Source organism: Propithecus coquereli, unplaced genomic scaffold (genome assembly GCF_000956105.1).
Source record: "Propithecus coquereli isolate 6110/MARCELLA unplaced genomic scaffold, Pcoq_1.0 Scaffold71, whole genome shotgun sequence".
In the NCBI taxonomy this organism is placed as follows: domain Eukaryota; kingdom Metazoa; phylum Chordata; class Mammalia; order Primates; family Indriidae; genus Propithecus; species Propithecus coquereli.
Window position 1 is genome coordinate 11,873,676 of NW_012153174.1, and position 22,300 is coordinate 11,895,975.

The 22,300-nt window shown below is 39.1% G+C and overlaps 1 protein-coding gene across 2 annotated transcripts in view; it reads right to left on the reverse strand.

Moving 5' to 3' along the window:
• Window positions 1-2,745, reverse strand: part of ST18 (suppression of tumorigenicity 18, zinc finger) — a 97,200-nt gene extending 94,455 nt beyond the window's left edge. Inside the window, exon 1 of one of the 2 annotated variants that reach the window (XM_012661404.1) lies at window positions 2,670-2,745. The gene's annotated coding sequence lies outside the window, so the exon portion shown is untranslated. The remainder of the gene's footprint in view (window positions 1-2,669) is intronic. The other variant, XM_012661405.1, reaches the window with a different exon arrangement.
• Between the last annotated feature and the right edge of the window lie 19,555 nt (window positions 2,746-22,300).

Below are 22,300 nucleotides of genomic sequence, written 5' to 3' on the forward strand. Positions count from 1 at the left end.
TAGTTTAATTCACTTCTGTACATTATCAGAAGGAATTCTTAAATGCAAAGAAGTTGTTTTGCTTGTTGAAAATCAGAGGCAGGCAGAAGGCGCGCTCAGTGGCGCCCACCCTTAAATCCTGACTCCGGCACGGATGCCGTGTGACTGCAATGGTGATGGCAGCCGCGCTCCTGCTCTCGGAGGCTGAGTTGTGATTGAAGGCACTGACCTGCCATAGACTTATAATAGGGGAGCAGGTGTGGCAATGATGGACTTTAATTTCCTTTAATAAACCTTTTATGTGCCACACTTTTACTGCCATTTGACGCTCTCCAAGGTCCTGCACATAATAGGTTCATTACTTTTGATTACTGTAGTCTATTGAGACAAACAACTCCAGAACACACTATATATTATGTTCAGTTAAACCAATATAGACTATTTATCCATTGTGCATTTTTTCACCTGCAACACTACAGACAAAATTAACGACAGCTCTCCTAAGCTAAAACCATTAAAACCACCAGAACTCTTTTGTCATCATTTCATAATAAACACCACACCAGTCGGTGAACTGCCTTTAAATTAGCAAACAAAAAGTGTTCACTGCTTTTGCCGAACAGCAGTTGCTTTAGTCTAAATAAAATGGTTTGTTGCTATGAATATTTTAAAACTACACAATAAGAGAAAACAACAATAAAACAGAGGTGTTTTTCTTTCCTGTCGATTTTCTTTCTTTTCAAACCACATGCGTTTACGACAGATGTGACACCGCCTAAGATTACGATGGCTTGGTTCGCGCAGGACGGTGAGCACTGCCTTGTGAAATCCCCCTTCTCCCCTGAGTGTCTCTGTCGCATACAAAGTGGCTCAACTCATGCAAACGCCTCTCCGTGTGCTGACCGAACAACTAGATTAAGAGAGATCGGTAGCATGTGAGGGTTAAAATGATGAAACCATCGAGTATTTCTAAGGAGGCTGCTCCCACTGGTGAGCAGCCACAAACACCAGTCTATTGTCATCCTGCCACACAGGTGCTGTTAACTGCCGCAACCACTGAAAATTCCCCTGAAGACAGGGGAAGTTTGCGCTTCTTCACCAAAACTGACACACAGACTGCCAAGAGTGCCGGCAGGCACACAGAATAGTTTCGGAAACATACTAAACACAACTTTCTTTCTCACAGCTTTGAGCCTAATTCTAGTTTGCAGTTCAGCTATCCAAGAACTTGGTTGCCTTGTCACCACCCCAGGCGGCTGTGTCCCCACCAAAGTCGTTGGAAGGAATGCATACATATTCTTGGGCCTCCTCTGGTCTCACCACTGTATTTTGTTGGGCTGCTGTCCTGTTGCTGGTGCAGCACATACCCTATATATCCTACGCAAAACTCATTCATAAAACTAGGTTTTCAAGTCTAACTTGAGGGCCACGTTGTAGGAGTGAAATAGATCAAAGCCAGGCTACAATATACAGCTGGACTATCTCACCTGTTTTCTCTCTTTCACACCTGAAGAACAAACGTTACCAAGTTCAGTGTGTCTAGTCATGTCTCGTGGCTTGCTGGGGAATGAGAATACCAGAAACCTACACCGCGTACATTTTTTTTCTTTCTGGAGGTGGAGAGTTTTAATGCAGATTTCATAGATCTCAATTCGAAAGTAGGTTTTTTGTTCTCTAGAACCTTACATATAGAACTAGAAATTCTTAAGTATTCTTCATTTGGATTATTCTCATGGACTTGAATAAATTACCAAATGGGTAGGCTTAATTTTTGTAAAATTAAACCTCATATTCAATGAGTACTTGTTTAGGTAATGGATCATTAAAAGTGGAACGAGATTTCCACCTCAGTGTGTGTGTGTTAAGACCCTGGGGTTGAGGAGAGATTGTCATCCTTCCAAATTCTTCCAGAATTATAGTAGAGGCACATGATTATGGTGTGAGTCAGGAAACTGCCTTGAAATAACATGTACTGCAATCTATAAAATTATGCTTCTAACGGGGAACTTTGTTTTTTCCCTGGAAAAAGAGACTTGATCATCTTCTCTGCTTATGCCCCAAATACTACTGATACGCCTGCAATTAATTTTGTAAAATTTAATGAGACATTTCTTTTCTGAAAACAGGGGTTTTATTTCTTAAAATGCTATCCTTCTCCAGGTTTCTTTGGACCTTTACATACCTCATTCCTTTTTCTAGATGAGAACATCAGAAAATGTTTTCTGAGATTCCTCCCTGGAATGGAGTCCTCCCTGCTTTGACAAGCTACTTCTCAGTAGGGATGAGAATAGTAAAAGTAAGCTTTATTACTCTTATTTTTCCTAATGTCAAACTACTTCAAGGAAAGTTCAGTGTAACTTATAAGTATATACATATTATGAATATTTATATAAATAGGAGGAAAAAGTGGTTCTTGCTGGGTCTCTAAGTTATAATACAGCCAGAAGAACAGTTTTAAAAAGGCTTTATGCTCCAGTTTTCTGGGGAGAAGAGTGAGCACAAGGATAAATGGCAAGAGGGAAAGAAATATGTAAAATAAAGAAGGCTAAGAAGCAAAACTTGGAGGAAGAACATGCAAGGATCAACAATGGAAATTAGTAGAGATGCAATGAGAAAAAAATGACCACAAAATGTAACTATTTAGTTGCATTTGGAAAGCTCTCATTTAACTTCTTTATATACTTACAAACCTATATGCATATGTACAAAGTGATTTACTAGCACTTGTACTTGACATTTTTCTTACTGGAGCTTACATCAGGGGCAATAAGCAGGTCTCTTCCACATCACCCTCGGGCACAGATGTGGTACCTCCTTTTGGGCTACAGAGAAAGTCCTGGAATTGCTGCTTCATGGGAGGGAGAGATTTGAGGAGCAGGACACAGAATTCATAAACTCAATTTTGCTTTCATTCACTCAAGCCAATTACTGGCATGTGAGGAGTTTTAGTTCCCTTAGATTTTATTTTTCATTCAAAATTTAACCTAACAGCAAAACAAAAACAAAAACACAAAACAAAACACAACTATCCAAGTAAATATTTAATCACTTCTTAAAAATTGGATATCACAAATCTCTTGGTGACGTTGAGGTTTGTTTCTTCTTTCAACAGAGCTCTAGACACTGAAAAACCTCAACAAATACTTTTTTCTCATTTTTGAGACAGGGTCTGGCTCTGTCCCCTGGGCTCGAGTGCAGTGACCCGATCACAGCTCACCGCAGCCTCAAACTCCTGGGCTCAAGCAATCCTCTTACCTCAGCCTCCTGAGTAGCTGGGACTACAGGCATGTGCCACAGTGACAAGCTAATTGTGTGTGCGTGTGTGTGTGTTTGTGTGTGTGTGTAGAGACGGAGTCTCACTATTGCCCAGGCTGGTCTCAAACTCCTGGCCTCAAGCGATCCTCCCGCCTCAGCCTCCCAAAGTGCTAAGAGTACAGGCGTGAGCCACCATGCTCAGCCAATATATACTTACAATATACATTTGCAAGTAGTCTTGATCTCTTAATATTTGTAGAAAAAGCCCATGGTGACCACAATGTTTTGAGGGCACTTTCTAAAAACCCTTATACAATTAATCTTAGTACTGTTTAGTGAGGTGTCTCATGTGGATAGCTACTTCAAATTTGAGAAGTCCTTCTCATACATTCGAGTTGCAGTAATCGCCCCTTTTAACAAGACTTCACTGTGCTCCTCGCCTGAGGTTTTTGACCTGGCAATGCAGTTTTGTGTGCTGTGTCACGTTACTCTTGTGAGATGTTTCAAATGGTGAGAGGAAGTTCTGTGGCTACCGAGAAAAGATCCTGGGGTCCTCTCCATGAGGAGCCTTTTATCCTCAGTGGATGCTTTCTTTTCAAAAGTCAGTTTTTTTTAAAAAACAAATGACAACAAAAAACTCAGGAAGTTGGAAAAGGCTAAGCCCAGAAAATGAAACAACTAGATGATGCCAGTACCTTGGAATGAAATCTGGCCAGATTGAAGAACAAAGAAACCTACACTGAGTGCCCTTTTCTTTTGACGACTCTGGCATCATTTTGTTTTAAGCATAGCTTTGGATCAGCCCACAATGGCAACAAAGATGTTTACCTGTTACACAGGGAGAATTATGGGGAAAATGAGCTGCAGCATGAAATAAAGGAGACTAGTTGATTTATGGAGAGGAATACTAAAAGAGAATGTTTAATATGGTTTTTTTCCCTCTGTTGTTCCCCTCTTTTTATTTCTCTAGTTTTCTCTTCATATATTTATTAATTACTCACAAAGAACAGGAGTACATTGAAAAAGTTAACATTTAAAAAAATCTGAACTCTAACAGAAACATGGTTTTTTACACCATCCATGAGGACATATTTACAATTTTCTGAGCTTTTCACCCTTTACTTGCACACTATTCTTGATTTCAACTCTGTGCTCGTATGTGTCTTCCTGTGCTGTTTTTGATTCTATACAGAAAGGTGAAGAACTGAATGATGTGTATACTGTAGATTTATGGTAATTCTCCTAGTCTCCCCAAATTCCTCCTCTCCCCTATAAATACCAAACTCAAAAGAAAAAGCAGATTCGGTCTGTTATCAGGTTAGGTATAGCTGTCTAGAAAATAGCTCTTCCCAAGGGCCACATGCATGCACATCCCCCACGGACGAGGTGATTTTCAAAGGGAATTTTTAAAAGCCATTTGGAAATGTACCACAATAAAAGAAATCTTAGACCTGAGACAAACTCGGGCAGTATTACAAGGAAAATGACTTATTTTGATTCTCACTTCTGGGTTGAGTTGTCGCCGCTGCCGTAAACTTCATCTTGCAACTTTGTACAACTGGCGATATTGAACGTAAACCAAAGCCGTGTGTTGGTGTCCTTTTGCCAAATGACTCCAGCAAATAGTTCTGTTATTCCCTTAGGTAACCAGCTTGTGCCAAGGATTTCTATTAGTCACTATACCACAGCCTCAGAGTCACAGCTTGGTGACATTAGGGGGCAATTGCCAGCTTTATGTTTTAGGAGAGAGTTTTTTTGCACATATTTTTAACATGCCCTGTTTAAAGATAACTCAGGGCAAGTAACGCACTAAAAGAGCCTTTAAAATTTTTTTCTTGCTGTTATTTTGAGATGAAGCTGTTGCAAAATATGTCAGTGTTAGAAATCAAGCTTCTGCATATAGAGATACATTATTTGAAATAGATTTCTCTCAAGGACAACCCAATTCCTTACCTTTCAGTGCTTCCAGGAATTAATTCTAGAAGTCATCTATAGTGCTTTCAAAATCATGCTTTTAAAATGTCTCACTTGTTTATTCTTAATCTGTAAGCAAACTAATTTCTAATAGGAATGAATTCAAATTGTTTTTTCAAACTATTTTAACAATTAATGAACCTTTCTTTAAGGGCAGACACATGTGAACAAATAACACATCCCAATCAATTTTCCAAAAAGATTTGTAGGTTCGGAGGACTTCACCTGTTTAATATTTTTAAATATTAAATGTCTGTGCTTCTGAAAAATATCACTATTCTATATTGAGTACTGATAATCAGTCTGAAAGCAAATCCACAGAGGTAACGTGCTGTTGTAGAGGAGAGCCTTTATATAGATTCTTTGATTGAATTCATTTTCTTTCAATATATTTACCTTTTAGTAAAAAGAAAAATGTCACTTTACCTCTCTCTTTCTCCAGGTAATTGGTATGCCAACTCAGTTTGCCTGCTCTGTCAGAGGGACTAAATATCTTTGTTCGATTTAGTGAGAAATCTTGAAATTCATTCTTTTAAGATAAAAAATAAAAGAAGGAAAGCATTATCAGGCTAGATAAATAAAGAACAGAAATAAACACTGATGTGAACAATCCACAATGTGTTGACACTTTTACTTATAATTTGGTTGGACTATACTGTCAACAGAATGAAAACTTTTGTACTACATATCAATGAGACAAATATTTTTACATTTTTAAAGGTAAGCCAAATTCATTTTGTCTTTACTACCAAACTATCTCTCTGTCTGTCTATCTATCTATTATATCTTCAATTTAGTTGGGAAATTAGATAAGAGACACTCACTTATCATTCCTATTATTTTTACTTTTAATCATTAAAATAACAAGTTGAGGCAAGATTTGGAATATACTATACTCAAGAAGTCACAAAAGACGGATTCAAAATGTACCCTTTTGTTATTTGGGGTTCTCTTTAATGTGACCATCATAAAATGCTACTAATCCTTTTGCCAGTGTTTTAACTTGCTTTCCAAGGAAACCACTTGCCCTTGGTTCATTCGTGTCCAGTCTTACTGCACAGAGCTGCGGCCCCTCTATCTGTTCCTGGGGGTGGGAACAGAATCTGTTTTTATCAGGCCATTTGGCCCTTGAAAGAAAACTTTTAAATTCAGTGCAGTGCACTCAACACGCTAGAGAGGGCCTATTTATACAAACACCACATATATCAACACACATTCAGAATGTTTATATCTGGCAGTTACAGTATTTTAAAACACAAGCTACCAACCTTCCTTGCAGAAGACTTCTAATCGTCCTGCCTTTTACCCTTTGCAGTATATGGAAGCGCCCAGCTTCTTAACCATAGACTTCTGTATTTCTTGTAGGCTTTGACCAGACATTAAGCAGGTGCTTCTTCAACTCAAGTCAGCAACTGTAGTTTCTGGGGGAAAATGGAGATAGAACTCTCTCAAGTGATAGAGCGCATCACTGCACATGATGTAAGAATTGAAAAGTAGCACAGGAGCTTGGGAATTCTTGGTTTGTGTTTGCAACTAAAAAGAGAAGCTTTCTCTGCAAATGCTTTCGGCCTCTTCTACTGCAGCCTCAGTTCAGAAAGAGTTCTGAAGCTTTCCACCTGCCTACGCCCCTTTGTTTGCCACACACTAACCTAAAACAAAAGATGCTGGAAAACCGTCACACTGGTGAACAAAGCTCTTTCTAAATCCTGAAAGTAATGGCTTTTTGTCTAAAACCCTATCGTGTTATGTATTTATTAGCAATACATTTTCCATTTATTTTCTCAAAGATTGCCAATAAAGAACTGAATCACATAAGGGAGTAGCTGTAAAGCCTCTGAGTTCCCTAATGTCAAACTCATTAGCATCCCAATAAGCACACAGCAGCACATCATCTGCACAATTGCAATTTTTTACTACTTTTAATAGCATTTCTCAAAGGGCTCATTTTCAACTTTCTTCAGTGGTTAGTTGGTTCTCAGGGGAAAAGTAGCTTCCTGACGCTCACAGCTTCCACTCCACAGCCCGGGCCGTTTGCTGTCAGATGCATCAGCCTGGGCCCTAACCCCATCTGCTGGGGCCCCTCCCTGGGGAAAGAAGTTAAGGCAGCACAGCTGAGATCAGCTTGGAGCGGTGCACAGAGGGCGCCGACAAAATACAAGTTTAGAAATAGGATTTTACACCACAAGGCTCCTGAAGTCTAAGCACACAAAAATACAAACGGGAACAGGGAGCCCTGCAGAGGCTCTGGGTTCCACGTGCCTGTCATTAATAACTCCACCCACCTGCTGTTGGGAAGCACACCCTTGGCAGATACCAAAAGGAATCTTCCACTGAAATCGGACCCGCCAGCCCCGGTAGCTGCACTATATCAAGGAGAGACCTTTAAAAATCCATTTTTATTAATGGCTATACTTTAATCTTTTTGTTTGTTTGTTTTTGCAGAAGATCTTAAATCATGTTATAAACTTAGGGACTTATCTAAAATATTCATAGGATATATACATTTTTAAAGACAGTTACTCTAAGACGTGGAATCTTGACCAAACTCCCAGAACTTCCGACAGAGTGAGTCGTAGACAGGATGAATACTTTTGCACTGAAGCTCGTATGTTTATGGAACAGCAATCTTAAAAGACTAAACTGTACGACAGCCCGGGTGTTAGTAACCCGATGGGTCACACAGTTCTTAAGTGTGTGCTCTGATGACGACGCAGCTGCACGTGCTAGCTGAGTCATCACGAGGCACTCCACTGTCTGCTGTACGATCTGCCGATGATTAGGGATGCTCAGTCCTCCACACCTGCTTCGTGAGTGAGCACTTTCTTCCGAAAAGTTCTTTAAACCTATGGTACAATGTAATGAGTCTACTGTGTTATTAAAAAAAATAAAAACAGAATATATCAGATGATATCTGATCAGGCAGGATGAATGACTCGAAGTGATGTGGTACATATGTCAACTGCATCACCAAAGCAGAGAACCACAGATTGACTTGTGGTTCCAAAGTGTATAATATTTTAAAGAAAAATCCTCCAAACTAAACTGACAGTGAAGAATTTGGTGAAAGGGCAAATGAATATAATAAGAAATGTATCTAGCACTCGTAGCCCTGTAATGTAATAGCTAATATGAGGTCACCACTCTGACCAATTTCCTTTTGGAATTTGCCTACCAACGGAACTAGCCCATTCTCTCTTAGTCGGGATAGAATGCACAGAGTCCTCTCAGAAGTCTGGGATGTTAATACAATCTCCATAGACCACTCTGAGACTTGTTTTCTCTACAAGTAAACACAAACATCCCAGCATATTGACTTTGCACGGCCATCCCGTGAGGGCCTGTCTCCACAACTTCCAGCGGTTAATCTCTTCCTTGCTCGTCTAACTTTCATGTCCTTGCCAATTGTTCATTAGTTGGAATGATGAAAAAGTGGGATTATCCTTGCCTGGTTTATTTTTTTTGAATGGTAAGACAAGTTCTTTCCAGTTCTAAGTTCCCAGATTTATTTTAACATTAATCAGTATGATAATTTAAATTATAGTCATATTTGTATAAAACTTGATGATGCCTTTAAACTTGATGATGTCTTTGATGAAAAAACAACAGAATTCTTCAGTTTTCCATTTGCCATTTTGCTCCATTACATTTCTAATGGAAATTTAAACGCTTTATTTTGGAGTTCCTAATGAACGAGCTATAGGACTGGTTTTTCCATCATAGCAAGAGATTACATGTTTAGAACTTGATGAACAAAAATTATGTAAGCCTATTGCCGCTTTGTTTATGCCGTCAAAAATTACTTTCTTCTGCTAAGCTTTCTAGGTTGACATTAGGGAATATGCTTTGTTGGTTGGAGCAAATGAATTTCATTTAAGACATTTTAGGTGAAGAAAAATACTGTTTATTGGCCACAAACTTTACTTGTACTGCCATCCCATAATTAGGCACCAGATCACAGCAGGAGCAGGGAAAAAAAGCTTCAGCAAAACTGGAGCTACTCTGCAAGACAAACAGCTCCCATTGCAAAGTGGGTCAGTGGGATCACTTAGTTTTAGGGAGGATGTTACAGATTTTAAATCATTGCATATTGAACAAGATGAATTCTTTGATATTAGCAATCAAATTGCTTTTCATGATCCACTTTTAATATTTCTTTGCTTCCCTGAGTGATTGTTGAAGACCAAATATAAACAAAACTACGTGTCATTCAGTATAGTTTGTCATTTTAAAAGAAGAATGAAATAAGATTTGTCAAACAATGTACAAAATTTCCATTGATGGATTTAATTGATTTTTACCGGTTTGTCCAGCTTTTTGAAATCCCTGCCCTACAGAATCTTTCAAAGAATTGTAAGTACAAGGAGGGCTATAGCAACTCATTTCCTTCCAGAAAAGGCATTTTTTGCTTTGCAGATTGCTGAAGTCACACAGAGCATCAGAATATCTTCTGGTTTCCACTGTGACACAAAGTCATCGTACTTACAGGAGTAGGCATTATAGCATTTGTATTTGTCCTTTCAGTCCTTGTGAAAATAAAACACAGATCTCCTCTCCTTAAACTCTGAAGCAATTCCAATAACTTATGCAAGACCTATATTTCTCCCCGCAAGATGATTTAACTTTCACCTGATTTAAGTAACAAAATAGCCCTCAAAGATACTTAAAGCCTTGCTGTAATTAACATAACTGCATTTAGATGCCATTCATGACTGATAATTCCAACACCTTGTGGGGAAAAAAAGTTGCATGCTGTAAACATTATAAACATATTCAAATAAGCTTAACACAATCTGCCATGCTTATTTCTGCCTAGATCATGGACCAGCGAAATGGTTAATGCAAATGGATTTATAATTTGCTTTGGGGGGCCAGTTTCTTCTCCTTATTTATTAGCCCAGCTGATGGGGCAGATTTGATGAGGCACTTCTGGAATAATTGAGTCATCACACAAAGAAGGCTGCTAGCATTCAGAGTGGTTTTATCAGCAGCAAGCAGGCCTGATTACTGACAATTACACTCTGATCCGGTGATGGAGGAGAAAGAGCCAACGAGTGGGAAATGTCCGTGTTTCTATCCAGGAATAATTTCTACATTCATTTTACATGCTAAGTGTTTCCTATCTCTGCATAATAAACTGTAAACAGGAATAGATGGCACAATGTCCCTTAATATTTCCTGGTAATGAAGACACAAATGTACAGTGAGTGCTGATAAATATAGATGAAACATAAGCTATTCTCCCAGTCTGCATTGTTACCTTTAAAACAAATGCATTTTCGTGGTAAAAGCATAATCATAGCTAATGCAAAAAAATGACAGAAGATTGAAACTGTCCTTGTAACTACATAGAAACTTTGTAAAAGTCCTGTTAATCACCGCTGCTTTAAAGGCTGGCGAGCTGAAGGTGAGGTACCAGAAACCACAGCATTTTATTTCTCAACAGTCAGCTGTGGGGAACTCCTTGGGTTGGAGGCAGCAAAGGACAGTACATCGGTGACCTTCGTTAACACTCAGAGCGCACATCTCAGTGCTACACCGAGGAAACAATGACGCTGGCACAAGGAGACACCTTCACTAGCATGGATTTCAATTTCCCTTCCATTGGGCCATTCAACAAAATGTCGATCAGGAATAATAAAGTTAGACCTAAGATTGAATGATTTGTCACGTAGAGCAATGCGTGCCTGTCTTTTGTGTGGCATTTTAAACCACTTGTTTACGACCTGGTTTATTAACAAAACACTGTGAGCAAAAACGCATCTCACGGAGATGTCTTACTAAACCAGCCTTCCCTCTGACTCAGAACCCGGTTTGCCGGAGAAAGGGAATGCTCAGACTTCTTAATGTGTCACTCTAGATTTCAGTGGAGAAACTTTAATTTCCTGTGATATCAAGAGTTTCCTCTTTTAAAAAGCCAATCAGGTGCAAAGCCCCCAAAAATGAACCTGCCCGGGTCTGCTGGCTTAATCTTTTCTCTAAAGCCCCTTCCTGGCTTTCAAAGAAATAAAAGTTATTCTCTGTTCTCCCGTGGTAACTATGGAAACTCTGTTCTATTAAACTAACCACTTAACTTCAAGGCTTGTGTTGCAACTAAATGTGCTATTTTGAGTAAATCTACACTAAACAACCTTATAATGTCAAAACATTTTTAATAAAGTTCGAAGAGCACTTGTTGATTCAAAAATAAGGCTTTTTATTATGCAAAGAGAATTTTCTCTGTTTAAGCCATTTCATTATATAGATTGTTACACAATATGCTTGGTATCCTTAGATATTTTCCATTTTCCTTATTCATTTTTAAGAGGTTTTTTAGAATTTTTCAACAGTCCGCTGTTTCTCCCGATAGTATTTTTTTGATTAAGATCTTCCCGATAGTCTATCAATTTGAATTTAGATAAAAGAATATATTTATTTATCATCATGGCTATGAAATATAGAATGGGTGAATCTACTGAAACTTACAAAGAAAATGACACGACACAATTGTGGAGGCCAGTGGGACACTGGATTTTTGCAGAATGATCCTTGGATTTCATTCTCACCAGAGCGTTAAATTTAATATAGATTTAAAAAATGCAAGTGTCTTTCTTCCAAAAATTTACTTATTATTGGTTCGGTACACATTTATTGGGCAGCAATCTATGTATTGCCTCATGTTAGCCAGTGAGTGTCAAAAGACACATAAAGCACAGCTCTTGACCTCACGAGGACACACCAGTAAGTGGAGGATGCCAGGGTAGTGTGAGAAGTATTAGCACCAGGCAGAAGGAACAACCGGAGCACAGACTTAGATCAGACTGGAAAAGCTTCCAGAAGATGATTCCTGAAAAATTCATCCCCAGGGAGACTCAGAGAACTTTGACTAGAATAAATAAGTGTCCCCAAAGACCAATCAATTGAAAGGATACCAATAGTTGAAATTGTACTTGGTTTGGTTAAATGATGTATCAAAGCCATAGTTTTATGTAGTTACAGGAGGGTCAGAGACTTGAGGGTCGAATTAGATAGCTACAATTAAATGTTTTGAATTTTTTGATTTCATTTGTAACTTTCAAGGCAACTTTTCCCTTTAGTGCCAAAGCTGCAAAACTGCTGAAATGCGATTTGTCATTCATATCATGGTTGGCAGCATCTCCCAGAAGTCTGTATGTATAGTGTTTTGATGGCACCTTGTCTTGATGACTGCGTTCTGCCTGATATTATACTCACTAAGTCCCTTTTCTCTTCCCTGGGCCAGTGTAAGCTCATGGAAGTGAGAGGTTATGTCTTGTTGACCTTCTGATGCAACACAATTTTATGGCCATACTAGGTGCTGAAAACATTATTATTAAATTGAATTGAAACAAACCAAAAATAATATTTTTCAGATGACTGAGATAATTGTTTATTAATTGGATTTCAATATGAAACACCCCAGACATTCAGCATCTGGGATCCAATAGATTTTGTCTGGTTGTTATGCCAGCTAAGGAGAACTTACAATTTTGTCTTCCCTTCTGTTCAAAATATCAGCTCCCAAAGTACAAAGAAGAGCAAGTGTCAAGTGTAATAGATTTTATGGTCAGATTTCCCCCAATGTCTACTATTATCTCATTTATTAATATATGAAAAATTATGACTTATGATTTAAAAATGGGTCCTTTTGTGGAAATAAAAGTCAAATGTAAAAATAGAAATAGAATTAGTTTTATTTTTCCAAATTTGGAAAGAAAACTATCTAGGAAGGTCTTCAATTCATTTAAACAATAATGCAGTCCCAAGTTCTTATACCTTACTATACTCACTCAGAATTTTCCAGAATGTCCTATTGTGTCCCTACATTTATTTTAAACAATTGTATCCACATACTCCACAGTGATGACTTTTGTATGGGAGAGACAATGGCACAGGCCATGAGGAAAAGCAAAACTAATCTATTATTTTTAACAAAATAGTGAAGTGACACAGCATTTTCTAAATAAATACAGCTCACCTTTACTGAGCTCTTGTCAAGCTATAGGAACTCTTTTAAGTACTTACATGCACTGTCTTTCTTAGCCATCACAGTGTACGATGGAGAAGTACTGCCAAGTTTACACGTGAGGAGAGGGAAGCAGACTGAGCTCACCACTGCACCCAGTGCTCACACAAGTAGCAAGAGGTAGAACCACCAACTACTTTCAGCACTCGGCTCAGCATTCTTTGACTGGTCAGGTCTCTTCCACCCCCTTACGTTCCATTCTACTCACCCATGCTCAGTTAAACATGGACTCACTAAAGGGTCCAATAAAACAAGTACTTATTTGCACCCTGGATGACACCGACATTGTCTTCACAAAAATACCAGATGGAGAATTTATGGGGGGGGAGGGATGTTGCAAAGTAGAAGACAAAAATCTCCCAGTTGGTGATAACTATCATCTGGATCCACAAAATGAATATTCCAATTCTTACAATTTATCAATCTTAGCCTCCCAAGAAAATTTTCCATTCATTCAAACACAGGAAATTCTTCATAGGATTTATATTGTCAGCTATAAAATATAACCCATTTATTGATTGGCTTATTCTCTATGTAAGTTTTCTATTGCTACTGTTACAAATTTTCACAGACTTAGTGGTTTAAAACAGCACAAATTTGTTATCGTATGGTTCTAGAGGTCCAAAATCTGGTATGGTCTCACCAGGCTAAAGCCAAGTCAGGCTGCCTTCCTTCCTGCAGTCTCTGAGCGAGAATTCATTTCCTCACTCATGTGGGCTCTTGGTGGAATCCAGCTCCCTGCTGTTGTAGGACTGAAGTCCCTGGTCTCTTGCTGGCTATAAACTGAGATCCATTCCCAGCTCCTGGAGTCCACTGCCTTTTTCGGCTAATGGCACACTTCCTCTGTTTTCAAAGCCAGCAATGGTGGATTAAGTCAAGTCCTTCTCTCATGACATCTTTCTAACTCCTTCTTCTGCCTTTTTTTAAGGACTATGTGATTAATTGGTACTTCCTGGATAACCCAGGATAATTTCCCCATCTCAAATTCTTCATTTAATCACACATTCACAGGTTTCAGGGACTGGGACATGGACATCTTCGAAGGGATATTATCCTGTTTGCTACATCCTTTAGTTACGTATGTGAATTCTGAATGTTTGCAAGTATTAATGCTCCTAGTATCAGACATGTGAAGTCATAAATCAAGATGAACAGGTGTAAGCACCTCTCAAAAAATATATATGAATATAGCCCAAATTACCATGAAGATACCAACATTAACAAAATCAAGCATCTTTGCTGATCCTCTAAAATCAAGTTCCTTAACTTCTCAGGTTTTTAAAGGATGTTGAAAAATTGGTTAATTATTTCTCTTTGAGGAGAAAGTTTATTTTTAAATAGTCTTCACTTACCTTCCCTAATAGCTATTGGATTTGAACTGGAGAGTTTCCATTGCTACCGAAGAGAAGCATCGTCAGAGGGAAAATGGAAAGAAAAAAAGAAAAGTTAATTAAATGGTAATTATCTACAGCTTGTTAACTGTATAAAACAATCTTTTCAAGTAATTTATACACTGACTATTAGAATATGGATTGGGCTACTACCAATCTTCAATAGTCAAACAATATTCATTTCAAAGAACTCTCCCTCAACAGGAAAAACAGGTGTCTACTGTTATCAGAAAATGCTTTTTAGATTTGAGCCTTTTTGTATGTAAGTACATTTGAGAACCTTTTCTAGGGACACACCTGAGAGTGAAAGTGAATTATCAATGACAGTCAACAGTCTTTTCTAAAAAAAAAAAAAAAAAAAAAAAGGAATCAGTGGTTTAACACTAATTTCTAATCAGATCCTACAGAAAGGAACAGCCCGCACGGCAGCTGTACTTTTCCCAGGGTTAATTACCTTTCACTGCTCTCTACTAATGAGTCAGCTGTTCCTGTCATTGCACACTACACTGGTTCATCTGGAACTCTAGCTGTGGACAAACACAGGAGTGACAGTCCTATTTACATATGGGGAGGGGGGCGTTGTGTAAAGATTTCAAAAGGATTTTTTAAAATCCTTTAATTCTCATGTGTTTCCAAGCTAAAAACATTTTTACAAATAAGGCTTTACTTGGTCAACTATTATTTTTCTCCCAGGTCACTGGGTTCATCATCAGTGGATGTAAAACAACCCCAAACCCTTGGAAAGAGGCAAACTCCATCACCTCCATGGAAAGCTTTGTCTCACTGATTTCTCAGCACCAGAACAATCACCCTACTGGAATGAAAGACAGCCTCAAAAGTTTGCAAGTTTCTACACTGGTAACAAGATTTCCTAAAAAGAACTCATATTTCAGAAAATTAAATTCAAAGGTAGAAAACAACCTAAGAGAAAAAGACCCCGAAAATAGCTTTGTTTGTACATGAAAAGTGAATTAGAAAATTGAGAGTTTTACAAAAAATTTAGACTTGAGAACTATGCTTTTACCTAATAGTTTAGATCATTGTGGGAAATTATACATATATATATGTATATGAATATATGTGATTTATTATGCAGATAATAGCTCTTTTACCCAGATGATGGCTCTACTCTCCATCCCATAATGCAGGCATAGTATGCCCTTAGATATTTTTGAACATTGCAGCCAAGGAGTTTACACATCTCTTTCCCCCTTTTTAATTCCGGAGGTAACTGAGAGGGAGGTACCAACAGTAAAGCATCCCTGAGTTCAGCTTGGACAGCATCCTAAAGTCCTCCGAATGAAGGATACTTTTCCACTGCTAAGTTTTCTGCTCTAAATCTTAAAATCTTACATCAGTGGCACTCAGCTTTTAGTATGCATCAGGATCACTTGGGTGTCATGTTAAAAGGCAGGTTCTGCTGCTGACACTCTGAGGTCCGGACTGATGCCATGCATGTCTCACAAGGGTCCACGAGCTGGGGCTGACTCGTAGACCACGCAGAGGGGCAGTGTCAGAGCCGTGGTCCCCTAAGGAGCCACCACAGAATCACCTGGAGGGCTTGTTAAAGCCCAGGTTACTGGTTCCACAGTTCTGGGGTGGGGCCTTGGAGGGTACATTTCTAGCAAGTTCCCAGATGATGGTTTGGAAACAGAACTCTGAGAACCGTTCCTTTAAATATTCACTATTAAATGCACTGAAGAATCTCAACCCCCTCCCTAAATATATCCACATGGAATAGAAGCACCTCCACTTTATTCTAGAGCTATTTATTTGCTCTGGTTTTTATACTTCATGATAGAAAGGAACACATAAAAAGTGAATGTTCTGGCCTATCACTGAAGTACATTCTGAGAACCACTTTATAGCTTATTGAGCTTGATCTTCCCTTCAGATGAAGCCATTCATGTCAAGAAAGTAACAGCAATTATGTGCTTCTTCATTCAAGGTGCCGTTATCACATATAAGCTCACAAATTACAAATCTAAAACTTTGCACAATATTTAAACTTGTCAAAAGCAAATCAAATATGGGAATGAATTAATTATAAATTATATCATAAAACAAATTTAAATGTCAAGCAAGGATGCAAATATCTTTGAGGCATTCAATGTTTTACCAGCCCTGGTAAATTCTGGCTTTCTTTCTGCATGGTGCAATGTGTTTTTCACATACACTGATATATGAAGTGTTCTTTGTTGATCGTTGCTATTTTGAAGAACACATTATCTCAAAAACTTATTGGAAGATGGAAAAACCTTTTAGTTTAATACTAAAAGTATATTTGCTGTGCTGCTCATGTAAATGTCTTAGCGATGAAGCTGTTACAGGGCATTCTGCAACATTGTTCACGGGAATACATATTTTAGAAAGAGGAAAGTAAGAAGATAAATTATAGAATGAAATATCTGCTGAATGTGTTAAGATAAAAAGGTGGAGGGTGATTCTCCAAACAGCTAGTTATTTGCTGAGCAGAAGTGAGGTGTGTTAGCCTTGATCTGGGCGCTCAGGAAGGGCTATTTTGTGTCCTGAAACATGAACGTACTGGGTAGTACTCCAGTAAAGCTGAGAGAATATAATTCCATGTAAGAAATATCAGTAAGCACATGGGAAAGACTTTAAAGAAATTAGTGCTTCTTCTAAATTCTTGCCACCACTTATTTGCTTTTGCTGTTCCAAAAAATAAGGTATTTATTTTACAAAGCTATTTTAAAAGTATCAATATCATCTAAATACAAAAAGATAATAATATCACAAGTGAGAAATTTGATTAATACCAGTGTAACCAATCCTCTTGGTATAGATCAGTCTTATTTAATTCATTAACTTATACACTCAAGTCTTCATTAAGCACCTATTCTTCTGGAGAAGAGAGAAACTGTTTATATAAATCCGTGGAGTCCTTGGCGAGTGGAGAGTGGGGTGTGGTGAATGCTGCTCCAATTGATTGTACAAATCAAAAAGGCAATAAAATAAAAATCTCCAAGCAGCAGTGGGTGCCAGATTTATTTCTTGATAACTCAGGAGAACAATCTGAGGGGCTGATAAAAACTCTGCCCCAGAAGTACACACACTGGGGTGCACAGTTTGAGAGAACAAGAATTTGTAATCCTACGAGTTTAGCATGGAGATGCACACTGTTGTCATGGGTGGAAGCTGCATGTGAACGTCAGGGTCCTAACTGATCCCTCTCCTTGGTTGGTTTCAAGAGTCATAGTGAATCAGACTAAATGAGTGCCTCTGGTCATTTGAACATCTGGGTTTAGAGTCGTCTCACATGACCCATCAGAGGTCAACACAGTCCATAGCAGGCGTTTTATCTGGGCTTATCCAATTTCAGTCTATTATTGTCATTGGCTTTCACCAGCCAATTGGCTTTTCTCTCCAGCACGGTGTCTCATTAGCTGTGGCCAATTTCTGAGGAAATCTGACCTTTTGGGTTTTCTTTTTAAATTAAGTTAAATTTATTTTTATTGGATATTGACAAATTATAACTGTATATGTTTATGGAGTACCGAGTGATGCTATGATACACGCAAACAATGTGGAATCATTGAATCGAGCTGATGAACATATCCATGAACTCAAATGCTTCTCTTTGGTTCCTCTTGCCTAACTGAAACATTGACCCTCTGACCAGCATTTCCCCACCTGCCCGCCCGGCATCTGGTAACTTCCACTCTGCTCTCTGACTCTGTCTTCAATCCGTCTTAGTTTTCTATCAGAAGTAAAAGATTACATATTTTTTAGCTATGTTATATTTTTCTAAAAGAGCATGTACAAGAATAAAATGCCTTCCAAGAACTATGGAATCCCCACTTTTAAAGACCTAATTTATACAATGTGCTTACAAAGCGCATGACAAGAACACTCATGAAAGGAAGACCTTGCCTCGGGGTGACCTGGATGGGCTTCCTGTCATCTTACCTCCTCCTGCCCCACACCTGGGCTGTGGGTTCCACAGGAAGCTATGCCTGCCTCTCTCCCAGCACCTGGCCCACCGGAGTCATGGTTCACATGCTCACCCTCACCTCCAGACTGGAAGCTCCTCTCTCCAGGTCCCTCCTGCAAGCAAGGTGCCCAAGAGGGCTGCCTATGGGAATGGGAACCAGCGGACCACTTGCTGTCTTAAGAAAAAAAGGAACTATGATGAGGCCATAGCCTCTGTGATTTGACTTTTAGGAAAACAATAGACCAAATATTTAAAGACAAAACAGTAAATATCCACAGCATGTAGCAAAATGTGATGCTGGTGAAAACTTACAGTTTAGATTTGCTTATAAGACTAACGAAATGTAATGCATAAATTAGCTAATACTGCAATACTGATGTTATATCTGAAAACTAGTGAAGTAGGAAAAGATCTTATGAATAGTTTACTTGTAAATTGACATGAATTTTTACAAATGAAGAAAATACAAATGCACAAAAAGCATATGTAATAGTACTATATCCTTAACACACACAGCTATCAACTTTGAGGCACAGGGGAAGGGAACATTAACATTTAAGGCTTGCCACTGCTAGGTCAATCACATGTTAAAACTAGAGGAGTGACTGGCATATTAAGAATGCCAAAAAAACTAAATTGGGCAGGTCTGGAAATACAAAGAAATAAAGTGAAAAGATAATGGAAGAAATACAATATTATTTATCATGAAAATATGAATGAATGTGCTAAGCAACATACTGATCTAAAATGAGAAAATGGTGGTGGTGAGAAATGGAGAGCAGTAAATGATGGTGGGAGCTGGGGGGTGGCTCACGCCTGTAATCCTAGCACTCTGGAAGGCTGAGGCAGGAGGATCGCTTGAGCTCAGGAGTTCCAGACCAGCCTGAGCAAGACCGAGATCCCATCTCTACTAAAAATAGAAAAACTAGCCAGGCATCATGGTGAGTACCTGTAGTCGCAGCTACTCAGGAGGCTGAGGTGGGAGGATCACTGGAGCCCAAGACCTTGAGGTTGCAGTGAGCAGGCTGATGCAACAAACACACACATGCACACACACACACACACACACACACACGTAGTAAATGATGCTTTAAATAGTCTAAAGGAGGCAATGGATAAAAACAAATCAGATGAGGCTTTTAGCAATTGCTGCCAGTTATTGGTTATTGCATATTGACACTGACTCAGGCATTGGACTAGGCATCTTACACTTAAATACTATTTAAATCTTACAACAATCTAAGGAGGTTGACATTATTATTCCCAGTTTACAGCGAGTGAACCTAAGTCACACTATTTAGTAAGAACTAGTGTTCAAAATTATGTCTGATGCCAATGCTCTTCCTCCCACGCAGCCCTGACTACAATGGCAGTGAGAAGCTCGATACCTGCACATCTTCCTTCGAGCAAATCACAGAAAGACCTACAATGATAAGATAGTCCTTCAGGAAGGTGAACTTTTGTGCTGCATTTAGACTGGATATAGACTGGATGGAACATTGGAACAACATTTGTAAGAGCTAAGAAAATGGAGACACTGAAATATGGTAAAAATCATAAAACGGGTATTTGGGGAGGACAGTGATGAATGACATGGGAAGTGCTTTATGGATGACTGGAGACCGTGAACACTGGACCAAGGTGCCAGAGTCAGACTGGGGACACACTCTGTCTGAACTAACACCAACCCAAGTTTGAATCCGAACTCTGACCCTTTCTGTTCTGTGATCTCAGAGCTGTACTTAACCTCCCTCACCTTCAGGTTCCTCATCTGTTAAAAGGAACAATAACAGAACCTTCCTCTAGAACTGTAAGGACTGCATGAGACACCACACATAAAAGGCATGGTGCATAGAAGATATTCAGTGAAACTCCGTGATCCAAAAAGACATCAGTCCCTACACAAATCCCGCAGGAATGTGGTCCACAAAGAATGCCCCTGCGTGGGCATGGTGAGGACTTGTGTTGATGAGAGTGATCAAATATTTGGAAACTAAGAAGTTCATTTTCTTCAAGAGAACATGGAGTTAGGTGGATAATTCATTAAGTGTTCATTCAAAACTATGTGTTGACTGTTTCTATTCTATTATTTATTTGTGTTACATACTGTTATAAATGCTTTATGTATGTTAACTCTATCTGCACAACAACAATATGAATGAGGGACTATTAATTATTCCCATCTTTAAAATGAGGAGATTGGAGCACAGAGCACCTAAGTCCTTTCCCAGGGTCACGCAGCTGGTGAGGAGTGGCCCTAGGATTAGACTCTCGCGCTAAGGCCAATGTGTCTGATCACAATAGTCTGTCAACGTCCTGAGATGGGTGATGGAGATGCAGGGATGGACAATACAGAAATTATATTACAGTGTGGGAGAAAAACCCAGAGCCAAGGAAACAGTAAATACGTAGTTTAGAGCAGTGATAGGTGCTATGGAAAAATAGTGTAGGCTAGAACATGGCCTATTTTAGATTGAGGTAAGAATGACCTTTGCTGATTTGAAAAAGAATGCAAGAGTCATGTGCCAGAGTGTAACAAGTTAGAGTCCTATATCTAGAATAGATAAAGAATGATTACAACTCAACAATAAAAAGACAAATAATCCAAAGAAAAATGAGCAAAGGACTTAAATAGACATTTCTCCAAAGAAAATATATACATGACCAATAAGCACATAAAAGATGTTCAACATCATTAGTCATTAAGGAAATGCAAATCAAAGCCACAATGAAATGCTACTGTACACTCATTAGGATGACTAAAATAAAAAATACAGACAATAACAAGTGTTGGCAAGAATGTGAAGAAATTGAACCTTCATACATTGCCAGTAGGAATTTAAAACGGTTCCGCCACAGTAAAAAACAGCCAGCAGTTCCTCAAATGGTTAAACATAGAGTTTCCACATAATCTAGCAATTTGACTCCACATACCCAAGAGAAAGGAAAATATACACCCATGCAAAAAATTGTACACAAATGTTCATAGCAGCATATTTATAGTAGCCAAAAAGTGGAAACCACCCAAGTGTCTATCAACCAATGAAAGGAAAACAAGATGTGATATATTTAATCAACGGAATATTATTCGACAATGGAAAGGGTTGAAGTACGGACACAGGCTAAAACATGGATGAGCCTGGAAAACGCTATGCCAGTGAAAGAAGCCAGTCACAAAGCCCACAGATTGTGTGATCCCGCTTACGTGAGATTCCAGAACAGGCAAATGTACAGAGACAAAGCAGACTAGCGGTTGCCTAGGGCTGGGAGGAGGGGGTTTGGAGAGCAACGGATAAGGGTGTGGAGTTACTTTTTTGGGGAAACGAAAATGTTCTAAAACAGTTGTGGTGATGGATGCAAAACTCTGAAGATGCTGAAGACCGTTGAACTGCATGCTTTAAGTCAGCAGTCCCCAACATTTTTGCTACCAGGAACTGGTTTCATGGAAGACGATTCTGCCATGGATGGGGCGTGTGCGGGGCGTGGAGCTCAGGCGATGATGAGAGCCACGGGGAGCGGCTGTAAATACAGATGAAGCTTTGCTCGCTCTCCCACCGGCCACCTGCTGCGTGCCCCCACCCCCCACCTTCCTAAGTTTCATGGAATAAGACAATTTGACAACTTTTCCACAGATGGAGGTGGGGAGGGGTGGGGAGAGGGGGCGGTGGCGGAGTTCTGCGGCCCGTCCAGGGCCCAGGGGTTGGGGACCGCAGCTTTAAATGAATAGAT